Here is a 12,531-nt window from a genome sequence, read left to right as displayed (position 1 = left end):
GTTCTCAAGATAGGTACTATATGGTATGGTATGGTAAGATGCAGTGTAAAATTACTTGAAATAACATTTGTATTTACTTTTTATCAATAAAAATCATATATATATATACAATCTGATGGTTCGACATTTGCTAGTTCCCCTTGGTTCATGTTATTTTATCCATCCGAAGGGAACGTGATCGCCATTATAATCCACTGTAATGAAAAGTAAACATTGCACTAAGGAAATTAATGTCAGATCTTTCTTTCTGCAGCGGAGAACAAAATGACTGAATCATAAGTTTGGTGTGTAAATGTTTGGATTTTTTCCTCTCAAGGGTATAGTTGTTGGATGATCGTCGAAGATGTTAAATGTGATCAGGTTTCGCATTATATCCGTGAAACTCGTGAATTCACTTTGCCAAAGGCATAGCATATAAGTAGGGTTTAAACACCAATACTGTGAGGTAGAAAGCTCAAAATGTAATTTCCTATTTTTCCTTTAAGCTACAAAAAAAAAAAGAACACGTCATTGTTTATTTACGAGAAAGTAAAATGATTTAAGCAATTACTTGTTTCGTTTACCCTTGAGATTGTGTTTTGTGTTTTCTTATAGCAAAGCCACATCGGACTATCTGCTGAGCCCACCGAGGTCGTTTACCCTTAAACTTAAATCTAATAAAATCAATCACAACTTTGATTTAGAGTACTTTCATTTCCCGATGTGCTAGCTCTTTACATTGAACTTTGTAATTGTTTCTTCAACGTTGTGTAAAATCTTTTTAAAACACTTTCCAACAACTAGTTATTCTGGTACTGAATTTCCCACAAAGCTACTCAACTGCTGTTTGCGTTAGCCATTCTTAATTTTGTACCGATAGATCAGAGGGAAAGCAGGCAGTCAGCGACACCCACTATCAATTCCTGGGTCATTGTTGTAAGACTGAAGAGTGGATTTGACTGTCACTCTTATCATGCATCCGCACCCAAAAAGCATAGGACGGTTTCTTCTTTTTAAGTTGAGGTCACTGGACACATTAACAGAGTCAGGCATACTAAGCAAGGTGCCGCTATCATTCATAACTGTTAGTAATTCTTTGTTTTTTTTCTTTCATTTTACGAATAGTCTAACAAGTGCCTGTGTTTTTCTACTTTAAGATTCCATTTATCACATATACGCTGGTTTTATACAACCCTTATACATCTAATTATGGCCGAGAACTTCTAACTAAATAAGTAATTATCACTGAATGGTTGTAAGGTGCAATCACTCAAAGTAAGCGTCCTTCGGTCCCAGAAAATATATAAGATAATAGAAAAATCAATTACTTAGCCGTGAAATATTCATGTATTCAGTTCCTTATAGATCCACAGCTTTGTTGATTACAGGGTCCCTAAAAGCACAGGAGTTATGTACAATAAATATTTTAACTGAAAATGCCATCAATACTTAGTTAATGCCACTAATTACCGCTGGGGTCCCCTATGTGTCTCACAGAGTAAATTAATTATATTGCTTTTTGTTGTTGTAAGTTCTTAACAAATATCATAACAGGGAAAAGCATTAAAGTGATCATTATAATAGTATAGATGGAGCTACTGGCGGTAAACAACGTACAAACAAGACGGTAATTAGAAGGTTAAGGTTATAAGACTGGTAACTTAAGAGTTAACGTTCACGGAGTTGTGTTTAGAACATTTATCTCTATCTCTAAAAACAATCAATGGTATCAAAGTGACATCAAACGTTTTCACTGTAGTAAAGAAAAGCTGTTTAACATATGAATCGTGTGCTTGTTTTGAATTTCGCACACAGCTACACGAGGGCTATTTACGCTAGTCGTCCCAAATTTAGTAGTGTAAGACTAGAGGGAAGACAACTATTCATCACCCCTCACCACCACCCTACTCTTGGACTACCATTTTACCAACGAATAGTGGGATTGTTCGACCATTACAATGCCCCCACGGCTGAAAGGGCGAGGGTAATTTTATAACGCCTTCACAGCATCTTTGGTGTGACTGGGATTCGAACGTGCTTCCCTGAGATTACCAGTCAAGCGCCCTAACCATCTATTCATGCCGGGCATCAGAATTGTGTGAAAGAATATTTTCCATATACAAATAAGCTAGGCCCGCCAACTCGTAATCTCAAGGTCACGGGTTCGAATCCCCATCACACCAAACATACCCGCCTTTTTGGAGCTGTGAGGGCGTTATAATGTAGATCAATCCTACTATTTGTTGCTAAAAGAGTAGTCCAATAGTTGGCGGTGGATGGTGATGACCAGCTGCCTTCCCTCTAGTCTTATACAGCTAAATTAGGGACGGCTAGCGCTACATAGAACTTGTTTCCTTAGCCATGATTTTTCATGCATACTTTATTTGTCAGACGACACTTTTAACAATTCCATATTTTACCCTTCGTTTTATACACGTGTTCAAAGATGTAGTTCCAGTTAGAACTGGTTTATAGCATATTTAACCAAAACTACGTGGTTCCTTTTACTTTTATTTGCTTGTTTGAGAAGTCCGTTGACATCTTGTGCTTCACAATAACATATTTTCAACTGAATGAGTTGTTTCAAAACCGTCGTGGCCAGGTGGTTAAAGCACTCGACTCGTAATCCAAGGGTCACGGGTTCGAATCCACCTCACACCTATCATACTCGCCCTTTCAGTCGTGGCAGCGTTATATTTTGTCGGTCAATCCCAATATTCGTTGGTAAAAGAGTAGCCCAAGAGTTAGCCGTGGGTGATGATGACTAGCTGCTACATCAGCTTTGCTCGAAATTCAAACCAAACTAGTTGTCTCAATTCTTCGTAACTAGAAGTTATATATCTCACATGCGAGTTACAATTAATCGAGACATTCTTGATTGAAACGTATTTATCTGATTTATCATACCAAAATATTACTAATATTATATATATTTATATAATTGGTTTCTGTAAAGCACACTAGTTTTACAAACATGTTTTTATAGTTTTTGTTATGTATCTTAAGGTTTTATTTTGTTTTTTTAATAGAAAAGTTCACCTGTGATATGAACTTTGTAAAGTTGTTTATTATATGCTTGCGACTTAACTTATGTCGCATTAAGCTGTTCGTGGCATTTGAAGAAAATAAAAAACTACAAAAGTGGTTATATTGATTACTCCTGAGCGCAAGTTAGCAAAGATTTTCTCTAAGAATTTCTTGATAAAATTAACATTCTATACTCGCTTTACAATAAAATTCATCCTATACACTGAACCTCAAAGAAATAACTTAATTTGCTCAAAAAAATCCAGGGTCGTCTTATATAATGGATCGTCTTACTCAACGGCAAATACGCTCTTTCAGAATTTTTGGAATGTTAGAAATCTCATCAAGGGTCGTGCTACATCGCATATGTTCTTATTTTCTCAGCTATAACAGCCCTGAACATAATCTTAGAAGTATCTTCGCCCATTTCGTATTACATGAAGAAGTCCAAATTATTACTTCTCATTTTAACGGTATATAAAAGTGTTAGAATCACATGCAAATTCATTGATAAAAAAAACGTTTATAAACAGTCGTGAGTCAGCTTCAAAATGAGCATTGATTTGTCTGTTCATTTCAAATCTCAGAGCGTATCTAGCAGATAATAACTGTGACAGGTACTCCACCAATAGGGTCCTTTGTGTAGAGTGGGAAATCGATTCTGTTGTGACATTTCAGACTTCTCGTGCTAAGTAATAACTCTCTTATATGATATGTATGTATATGCTGTTGAGCTAAACTGTTAATGTTCCCATATTGAAATAAACCTAACAATGTTGTTGTTTGATGTTAAATACTAAGTTACCTAAAAGGCTATCTGTGTTTTGCCCACCTCGGATATCGAAACCAGGTTTCTAGAGGTATAAGTCTGCAAACATACCACTGTGCCGCTGTAGGGGGGTCAGCAAAACCTAACGAAGAAAGGTTGCATGAAACGTTACACGAATAAATCTATTATTTTGTATAAGTTACTTTTCTTTTATCCAGTTCTACATTGTAAAGTTATGTTTTATATGCTTTTTAGCCATTTTAGTTTAAGTAAAATTGAAGTGTCTTAAATGGTATCATACCAGTTTAGTTCCAGTAATACTTGAGCTTAACCTGAAATATTTTCATATCAGATTAAGTCCATGCATTAAGATCCTAACGTAATGACTAAGTTTAGTAAGTCTGAAAATGTTAGCTAAGTAACTGTGCTCTCGTAATGCCGAGAATTTTATCGCTTTGAGAGAAGTTTGGTAAGTTTAAGTTTGGTAAGTTTGGTGTCAGTGTTTAATGTTATCGCACTAATTAAAATAACAAGAATATACACTATAGAAGGTTGAGTAAGGTATATTTAAACAGACTGGAGTCTCAGCAAGTCAGTACATGTCCAGTCAGGCTCTATCTGACAACAATGAATCTTAACAGAAGCCCCATCCCCTTGCAGCGTAGTTTCTGTTGCAAAATGATCCGTCGTAATGATGTCATATCAAGCTCATACATCTCCACGTGGCAGCTTTCCTTAATTCATCTAGCATATAAAGATGATGGTTTATCAGCATTACTTTCAACCGTCCCATCATACAAAAATCAATAGGAAGTAAATTCAGCACATTTGGTATGAAATAGTTTGAATATCCATTTCATTCCCCAGGTGTTTGATGTACGTGAGAGTTGAATGGGAGATAAGACTAGAAGCTTTATCTTGAGGTAACTATAACCTGTTGATCTCGTTTCTATACAAAGCGGGTAATTGTGTGATGTACAAAGGACCCAGAATATTGTTGAGATAATAGAAGAGTTCAGTTTGATTTTTATACCCATTAAACTCAATTGCTGGTTCAGTATCCAGCAATCATCATAAGTTCCTTTTTGCGACACACGAAGAAATACTTTCAGATTTGTTTTCACCCATTGATCCGTAAGAAATGGCAACAGAGTTGATACAGTTACCAAGGTACACATACGGTTCGTCAAATGCCACCACGTGGTGTAATTTTTTCTCATTTAGGTACAATTTACACGCTTTTTCTATGTTCGATCTTCTTTTCCGAAATATGTTATGTAAACAATTTGGGTAACCGTGACGTGTTTCGCTTTTTCAGATATAAATACCCTATTATATTGCAAACTGTAGCCTAGTATATATATAGACAACTTTTCCTACCAATCTTTGTGTTCGTTGACGCTCACATGTTACAAGACGCCGCACTTTTGTTTTTACGGCTGGAATACGACTTGTTGCAAGTCTCTTTCTCGGTGGTCTTTAACCCGACTTGATCCATGTTATCTTTTTCATTACTATTATATAAATGGGATATCGCCGTCTTGGAATTTCTAAGTTCCGTGTTTAATGACATATTTATGATTTAACTGTACATTATTTGGCATCAGTAAATGTCGCTTCATAGATCATTGGCGCGGGGTAAGATGGCCTAAACTACCAATTATAAAGCAATTATGCACTATAAATATTATTCCCACGTGTTCGCCATTTTATTTATGCGCAGGGTGACGTAAATATTAGTTATATATTATTCACACTAGATGGAAGCACTTATTTACAAAGAGGACTGTCTTATCTCGTTTTCCCTTATACGAGTATCTCGTATAAGAATAACAGAAGCTGGGACAGTGTCACACTAATTAAATAGAATTAAACAGAGACTGCAAAGTGTTCTTCGTGAGCGTACAAAAATTAGAATCTTATCGCTATGAGCGGCTTGTGTAGGCTTCTGTTTATTGAAACAAGAAATAATAATTCCATTTTAGTGTTTTTTGTATGCAGCTAAATCCAAAACTACACAATAAGCTCGCTGTGTTATGTTTACTGTGGGTATTGAAACCCTAACTTTAATTATATAATCCCTCAGACCTATTACTGAGCCATAAGGATCCGTTCTAGCATGTTGTTTGAGAGAACCTTTCAAATCTTGGCTCTTTCAAACTGAACTCTGTATAAATCTTCTTTCTTTAGTTTATAGTGACAGTTGTTGACATTAGTAGTGCGGTCGTCCATGTTATCCTGCTTTCTTTATATATTTAACATGCTCATCCTGCCATTAGGGATAGTTATCGAAATATTAACTATATTTCTGAGGTTATCTCCCAAACATGCTCGCCCTTTCAGCCGTGGGGGCGTTATAATGTGACGGTCATTCCCACTATTCGTTGGTAAAAGAGTAGCCCAAGAGTTGGTGGTGGGTGGTGATGACTAGTTGCCTTCCCTCTAGTCTTACACTACTAAATTAAGGACGACTAGCACAGATAGCCCTCGAGTAGCTTTGTGCGAAATTCCAAAAACAAACAAACAAACAAGTTATCTCCCAAGTTTGTGCAAATGTTTATGAAAATTTCTAAATAAAATTCAAATTGATATTGAATGTCTGTGATTGGTCAGTTCTAAATGGCATTAACTCATTTGTCATAAGTACAGAAATTAGCATTGAATTGGGATTTAGAGTCCTAATGAGTATGTCTTAAGGTTTGTTCATTTGTTTTGAATTTCGCGCAAAGCTACTCGAGGGTTATCTGCGCTAGCTGTCCCTAATTTAGCAGTGTAAGACTAGAGGGAAGACACCTAGTCATCACCATCCACCGCCAACTCTTGGGCTACTCTTTTACCAACGAATAGTGGGATTGACCATTACATTATGACGCTTCCACGACTGAATGGGCGAGCATATTGGTGCGACGGGGATTCAAACCCGTGACACTCAGATTAAAAGTCGAACGCCTTAACCCATCTGGCCATGCCGGGCCAGCATGCCTTATGAGTTCTGCTAATTTCTGTTCTGAAACGACAGGTAAAACGAGTCTGAGCTTTACACATTTAAGATCTAACAGTTTAGTCTGTCACAGCACCAGTCTCGTGACAAAAAAAACAACACTATAATAAATAAGATTCAAAGCACGGTATTGTGCTCAAGTTGATCTTAACCGTTGAAGAGTCAAAAGGTGAAAAAAACCTGTGCTAGTGTTAATTTTAAATGACCACTTAAGTAGAAATAAAATTTTTCACAAAAGTATATTAGTTCATACTGTAAAATAAAAATGTTATAGCTATGGTTTATTAAAGTAAAAAGAAAAGTTACATCATAAAAATGAAAATATAATCAAGGAAGTAATAATAAATAGCTTATTATATTTTTAATCTTAGTTTTAATAAACTTATCTTGAACATTAATCAATATTACGGGATTTCCCATGGCTCTCGTTGCTAGGCAACTATTGTTATAAATATTGGATCCTCTTAACGTTCATTTCATATCGTAGTCATATTGCAGAACGTGCTCTGACGTGTCAAATTGTTTTATCAAATAGACGTTCACATTTTTCTGTTATCTGTTTTGTTTTTCTTTACCGAATACATTTCAGGTGGTCTTTAAGAACTCCAGAAAAGTTATTAATATTCTAACCAACGATCCGTTTCCCAGTTTTTATATAATGTAAATTTCTTATTTTAATCAATTTCACCTGCTACAGATAAAATCGGATAATGCACTAGGAAGGTAGAATACAGTCTAGTGATTCTTTTTTATGTACCATGGAATACTTTATACGATATTTAATACAAATGTTAAGATAGTTTTCATCCCACGAAAATGTATATTTTTGAATATCTGAGGGTGTACTAAAATTAAACTGAGAAGAAATAAAATACCCAGTGAAATTAATTTGTACTTCTAGTTAATTAAGATAAAAAAAATACACTGACAATTGCAAAATAAAAACTAAAATAACTGCATAAAATTAACATAGGTGTGTAAAAATATATTTATTTCTAAGAAATAGGTTGGGAATAAATAAATATAGTAAATTAACAAGGACTTAGATAAAACATAAGATGTCTGATGTAAACTTATTTTTATCAAGGCTTCATAGATTGTAATAAAACACATTTCTTTAGTTCGAGTGATTTCAGGCTGTGTTAATATTAAAATAAATCTCCAAGTGTACGGATTTAATTGCCTAAGTTCCCTCTACATTTGTCTTTAGACTGATACTAACTTCATGTAAGAACACTAGGGGTTTTAGACTGATACTAACTTCATGTAAGAACACTAGGTTTTTTGACTGATACTAACTTCATGTAAGAACACTAGGGGTTTTAGACTGATACTAATTTCATGTTAGAACACTAAGGGTTTTAATTCCTTACAAATGTTGTTGTTTTGAATTAAGCACAAAGCTACACAATGGGCTATCTGTGCTCTGCCCACCACGGGTATCGAAACCCGATTTTTAGCGTTGCAAGTCCGCAGACATACCGCTGAGCTACTAGGGGGCCAATTCCTTACAACCAAAAAAGTTGGTTCCAATAAACTAAGAATCATAATCCTAAAAGAATATGAATATATAAATATAAATATATCGACCTATGGTAAGATCGTGAATTGATCATTTATTAACTATCATAACTACTTATATTTTGATAAGGATGTTTTTACACATTTGTTTTTTCTGTTGTTTTTTTTCTAATAACGTGAAAAGAAATAAAACAGATGAAAATTAACACTGAGCACTGTTGTGCGTGTAACGTTGTTCAATATTTTTATTTATGTTTTCAGTTTCTTTTAATAAGTTTTCCTTCTGATGTTTCCACAAACTAATTATTTATTTTTATATATGATGTACAAAATTAATGAAAACAGTAAAACAAAGCATTTGTACACGGTTAATTTGATTATATTCGTGTTTCTTACGTTCACATAACTGTCCTGTGTGTGTATATACAAGTGTGTGCATATATGTATATTATTTTTGTTTATTATGAATGCATGTTTTTATGAGCACCGAACATATTAACGTAATTCAATCAGAGTAGTCTCTACCCCTGTTGCACGCGAAGTTTATTCTCCACTCAAACTATTTGCTTGGCTACTTGCAGATTTGTATTGTTTGTGCATACACAGGAACTTTAGAAGCAGCCCTTTTATAGCCACAATAAATCACTTCTAAATGTTCGTACGTCACATGTGATTCATCTTAAGATTGGTTTCGTGCTGCTTTTTTGAAAGATTACACACAAAGTACAGCATGAATGTTTCAGGAGCACAAACTCAGTCTTCATGTTCCATATTCTAGGATAAATTACTTTCGCTCTGCCTGTATAATGGACAAAGAAGTACAAGAAATGTTTATCACCCACATTTGTATGCTATACTTTAAGATATAGAAAGTATCTTTAAATTGCTACTTATATTTTAAAGTGATTTTCTGAAGACAACAAGTCGTATAAATATTATTTACAATACATTCCATAAGATAAGTTTATACATATTGTTTGATTGAGTATTGTTAAACATAAAGTTCTACAGTGGGCTATCTATACTGTGCCCATCACTGAAAAATAAACTCGCAGGTTTACCGCCTAGTCACTGTGGGGTTTTATACATAAATCAAATACTGTCTTTCTCATATTACTATAATTACTTATCTAAGATTCCCCTAAGATCCCCCCTAAGATTATGTTAAGGATTTAGCAAGTAAAATCCAACTGATTTAACAGTTAAAATTCTTTAAGGTTCTGGCTATTTTGGTAACTAACATCCTCTAAGGATATATTTGATTTAACCTGGCCGTTTCTTTAAGGATATAGTTGATGTAACATGGCCAGATGGATCGATTCGTAATCTGAAGGTCACAGGTTCGAATTCCCGTCACTCCATACATGCTCGCCCTTTTACCCGTGGGGGTGTTATAAAGTCTTACTATTCTTTGGTAAAAGAGTAGTCCAAGAATTGGCGGTGGGTTGTGATGACTAGTTGCCTTCCCTCTAGTCTTACATAGCAAAATTAGGGACGGCTAGCGCAGGTAGCCGTCTTGTAGCTTTGCGCGAAATTCAAACCAAACATGTGTGAAAGCGGTGTATATCTGACTAGTTGTAATGTATAAATCCCACAGCATTTCAGTTGGTACAAGTAAAACCTGTTACTAGTATAGTTGTCTGCAAGGGATGTTAAATAGTGTTGTAAACTTACAGCATAACAACACATATTCGAGTTGACTGACGTTAAAACGAATGCGGTGTAATATTTGTTTCTACAGTTTTTAATTTTTACTATACCTAAATTGGTCTTAAGATTGAGTTTGTTCCGAAAATCATGAAACGGTCTACAAAATGTATCCCTTCTATTATTATTATGGTGTGAACTTCTTCTTTAATCTTGCTAAGTATATTTATAACTATAACTGTCATAACACGTTAGTACCTTAGGCCGAACAATTTTTACTTAGTCCACTAGAGGTTTCCAAAATTATAAGAACGTGTAACAACAGCATTCAAACCACACTATAACACCACAACAGCATTCAAACCACACTATAACACCACAACAGCATTCAAACCACACTATAACACCACAACAGTATTCAAACCACACTATAACACCACAACAGTATTCAAACCACACTATAACACCACAACAGCATTCAAACCACACTATAACACCACAACAGTATTCAAACCACACTATAACACCACAACAGTATTCAAACCACACTATAACACCACAACAGTATTCAAACCACACTATAACACCACAACAGCATTCAAACCACACTATCACACCACAACAGTATTCAAACCACACTATAACACCACAACAGCATTCAAACCACACTATAACACCACAACAGCATTCAAACCACACTATAACACCACAACAGTATTCAAACCACACTATCACACCACAACAGTATTCAAACCACACTATCACACCACAACAGCATTCAAACCACACTATAACACCACAACAGCATTCAAACCACACTATAAAACCACAACAGCATTCAAACCACACTATAACACCACAACAGTATTCAAACCACACTATAACACCACAACAGCATTCAAACCACACTATCACACCACAACAGCATTCAAACCACACTATCACACCACAACAGCATTCAAACCACACTATAACACCACAACAGCATTCAAACCACACTATAATCTCCATGTCCTTTGCCTACCACTCTCTTCTAATTCTTGAAAACCCCTATGGGACTAAATAACAAAGTAGTGTTTAAAAATATGATAGGCCTAATACTAATGTCTTATGACATTCGTATTAGTGGCGGCTTTGAGAATTCCACACTAACTTCATTGTAACAAAAAAGCGTCGTGATAAATAAATTAGTAAACGAGATTCAACCACGAGACTCCAAACGTTCAAAAGAAATATATTTTAACTGTTTTATCTTATTTATGTAATTTTTCACGACTCCACAACGTACGTTTTTTTAATGTACAAACACTAGTTTTCTTTTCAACACAATTCCAATGTACATGAAGTTTTTCTACAAACATTCTTTTACATCAAAACATACATAAAATTGCTGCTAAATGAACGAATGATATTTTAGTTATTTTTTGCTAGGCTTTACTATGATAGCTTGTGTTATGATATGGTTTTTCCCATCCATTATACAAAGCAGTAATCTCCCACTAACTGACATCTAAGTGAAGTACTTAAAAAGATCAGTTTAAAATTCATTGTGTAATATTCACTAATGTAGTGATAAGATCAAATTCTGAAGAAAACAGTAATTCTTAACTATTTTCTCATACGTTTAATAACATGTAGGGTTCTGAGTTTGTTTGTTATTGAATTTCGTGCAAAGCTGCACGAGGGCTATCGATAATTTTTCGCTTGGCATTAACATGAGCAACACTTCTCTGGTATTGGTTCTTTGTTGTTTTTTTAATTAAGCACAAAGCTACACAATGGGCTATCTGTGCTCTGCCCACCACGGGTATCGAAACCCGGTTTTTAGTGTTGTAATTCCGCAGGCATACCGCTGAGTCACTGGGGGCTCTGGTATTGGTATCAAAACTGTATTTTTTATGTGTTCTGTATTTTAATGCTAATTGATTTGAATTTCGCGCAAAGCTACACGAGAGCTCTCTGTCCCTAATTTAGCAGTGTAAGACTAAAGGAAAGGCACCTAGACATCACTACCCACCGCCAACTCCTGGGCTACTCTTTTATCAAAGAATAGTGTGATTGATCGTCACATTATAACGTCCCCACAGCTGAAAGGGCGAGCATGTATGGTTCGGGAGGAATTTGAACCCCGACCTTTAGATTACTAGTCGAACGCCTTAACCCACCTGGCCATGCCGGACGTTTCTGAGTAACGAACCAAAGAAGTATTTAAGGAAGATTTGGCATATATCATTGTATTTGCTTAGCCTCATTAGGTTAATATGTAGTTAATCTTTCATGAGATGAACAAGACCTAGTGCTTAGCGTAGTGGACTGTGCATCTGAGGATTTATGGTTTGAGCCCTGTTGCCGGTTAAGTCTCATTATTTCAATAGAGTAACCCAATACGTGTCGGTGAGGGTTGTTGATCAGATGCCTTCCGTCTTGTCTATAGTTTCAAAATTATAGATGGCTTTGGGCGAATATCCAAAACAAGCACTCTTAACAAAAAGACTTTGTAAATCCAGAGACATACCGTTTAGCCATTGGGGGGCAAAATAAAGACAAATACAACGATGTCAAGTTGGTATAGAAATAAGATCTATTT

The sequence above is a fragment of the Tachypleus tridentatus genome, chromosome 5 (genome assembly GCF_004210375.1).
Source record: "Tachypleus tridentatus isolate NWPU-2018 chromosome 5, ASM421037v1, whole genome shotgun sequence".
NCBI lineage: Eukaryota > Metazoa > Arthropoda > Merostomata > Xiphosura > Limulidae > Tachypleus > Tachypleus tridentatus.
This window is presented reverse-complemented; position numbering follows the sequence as displayed.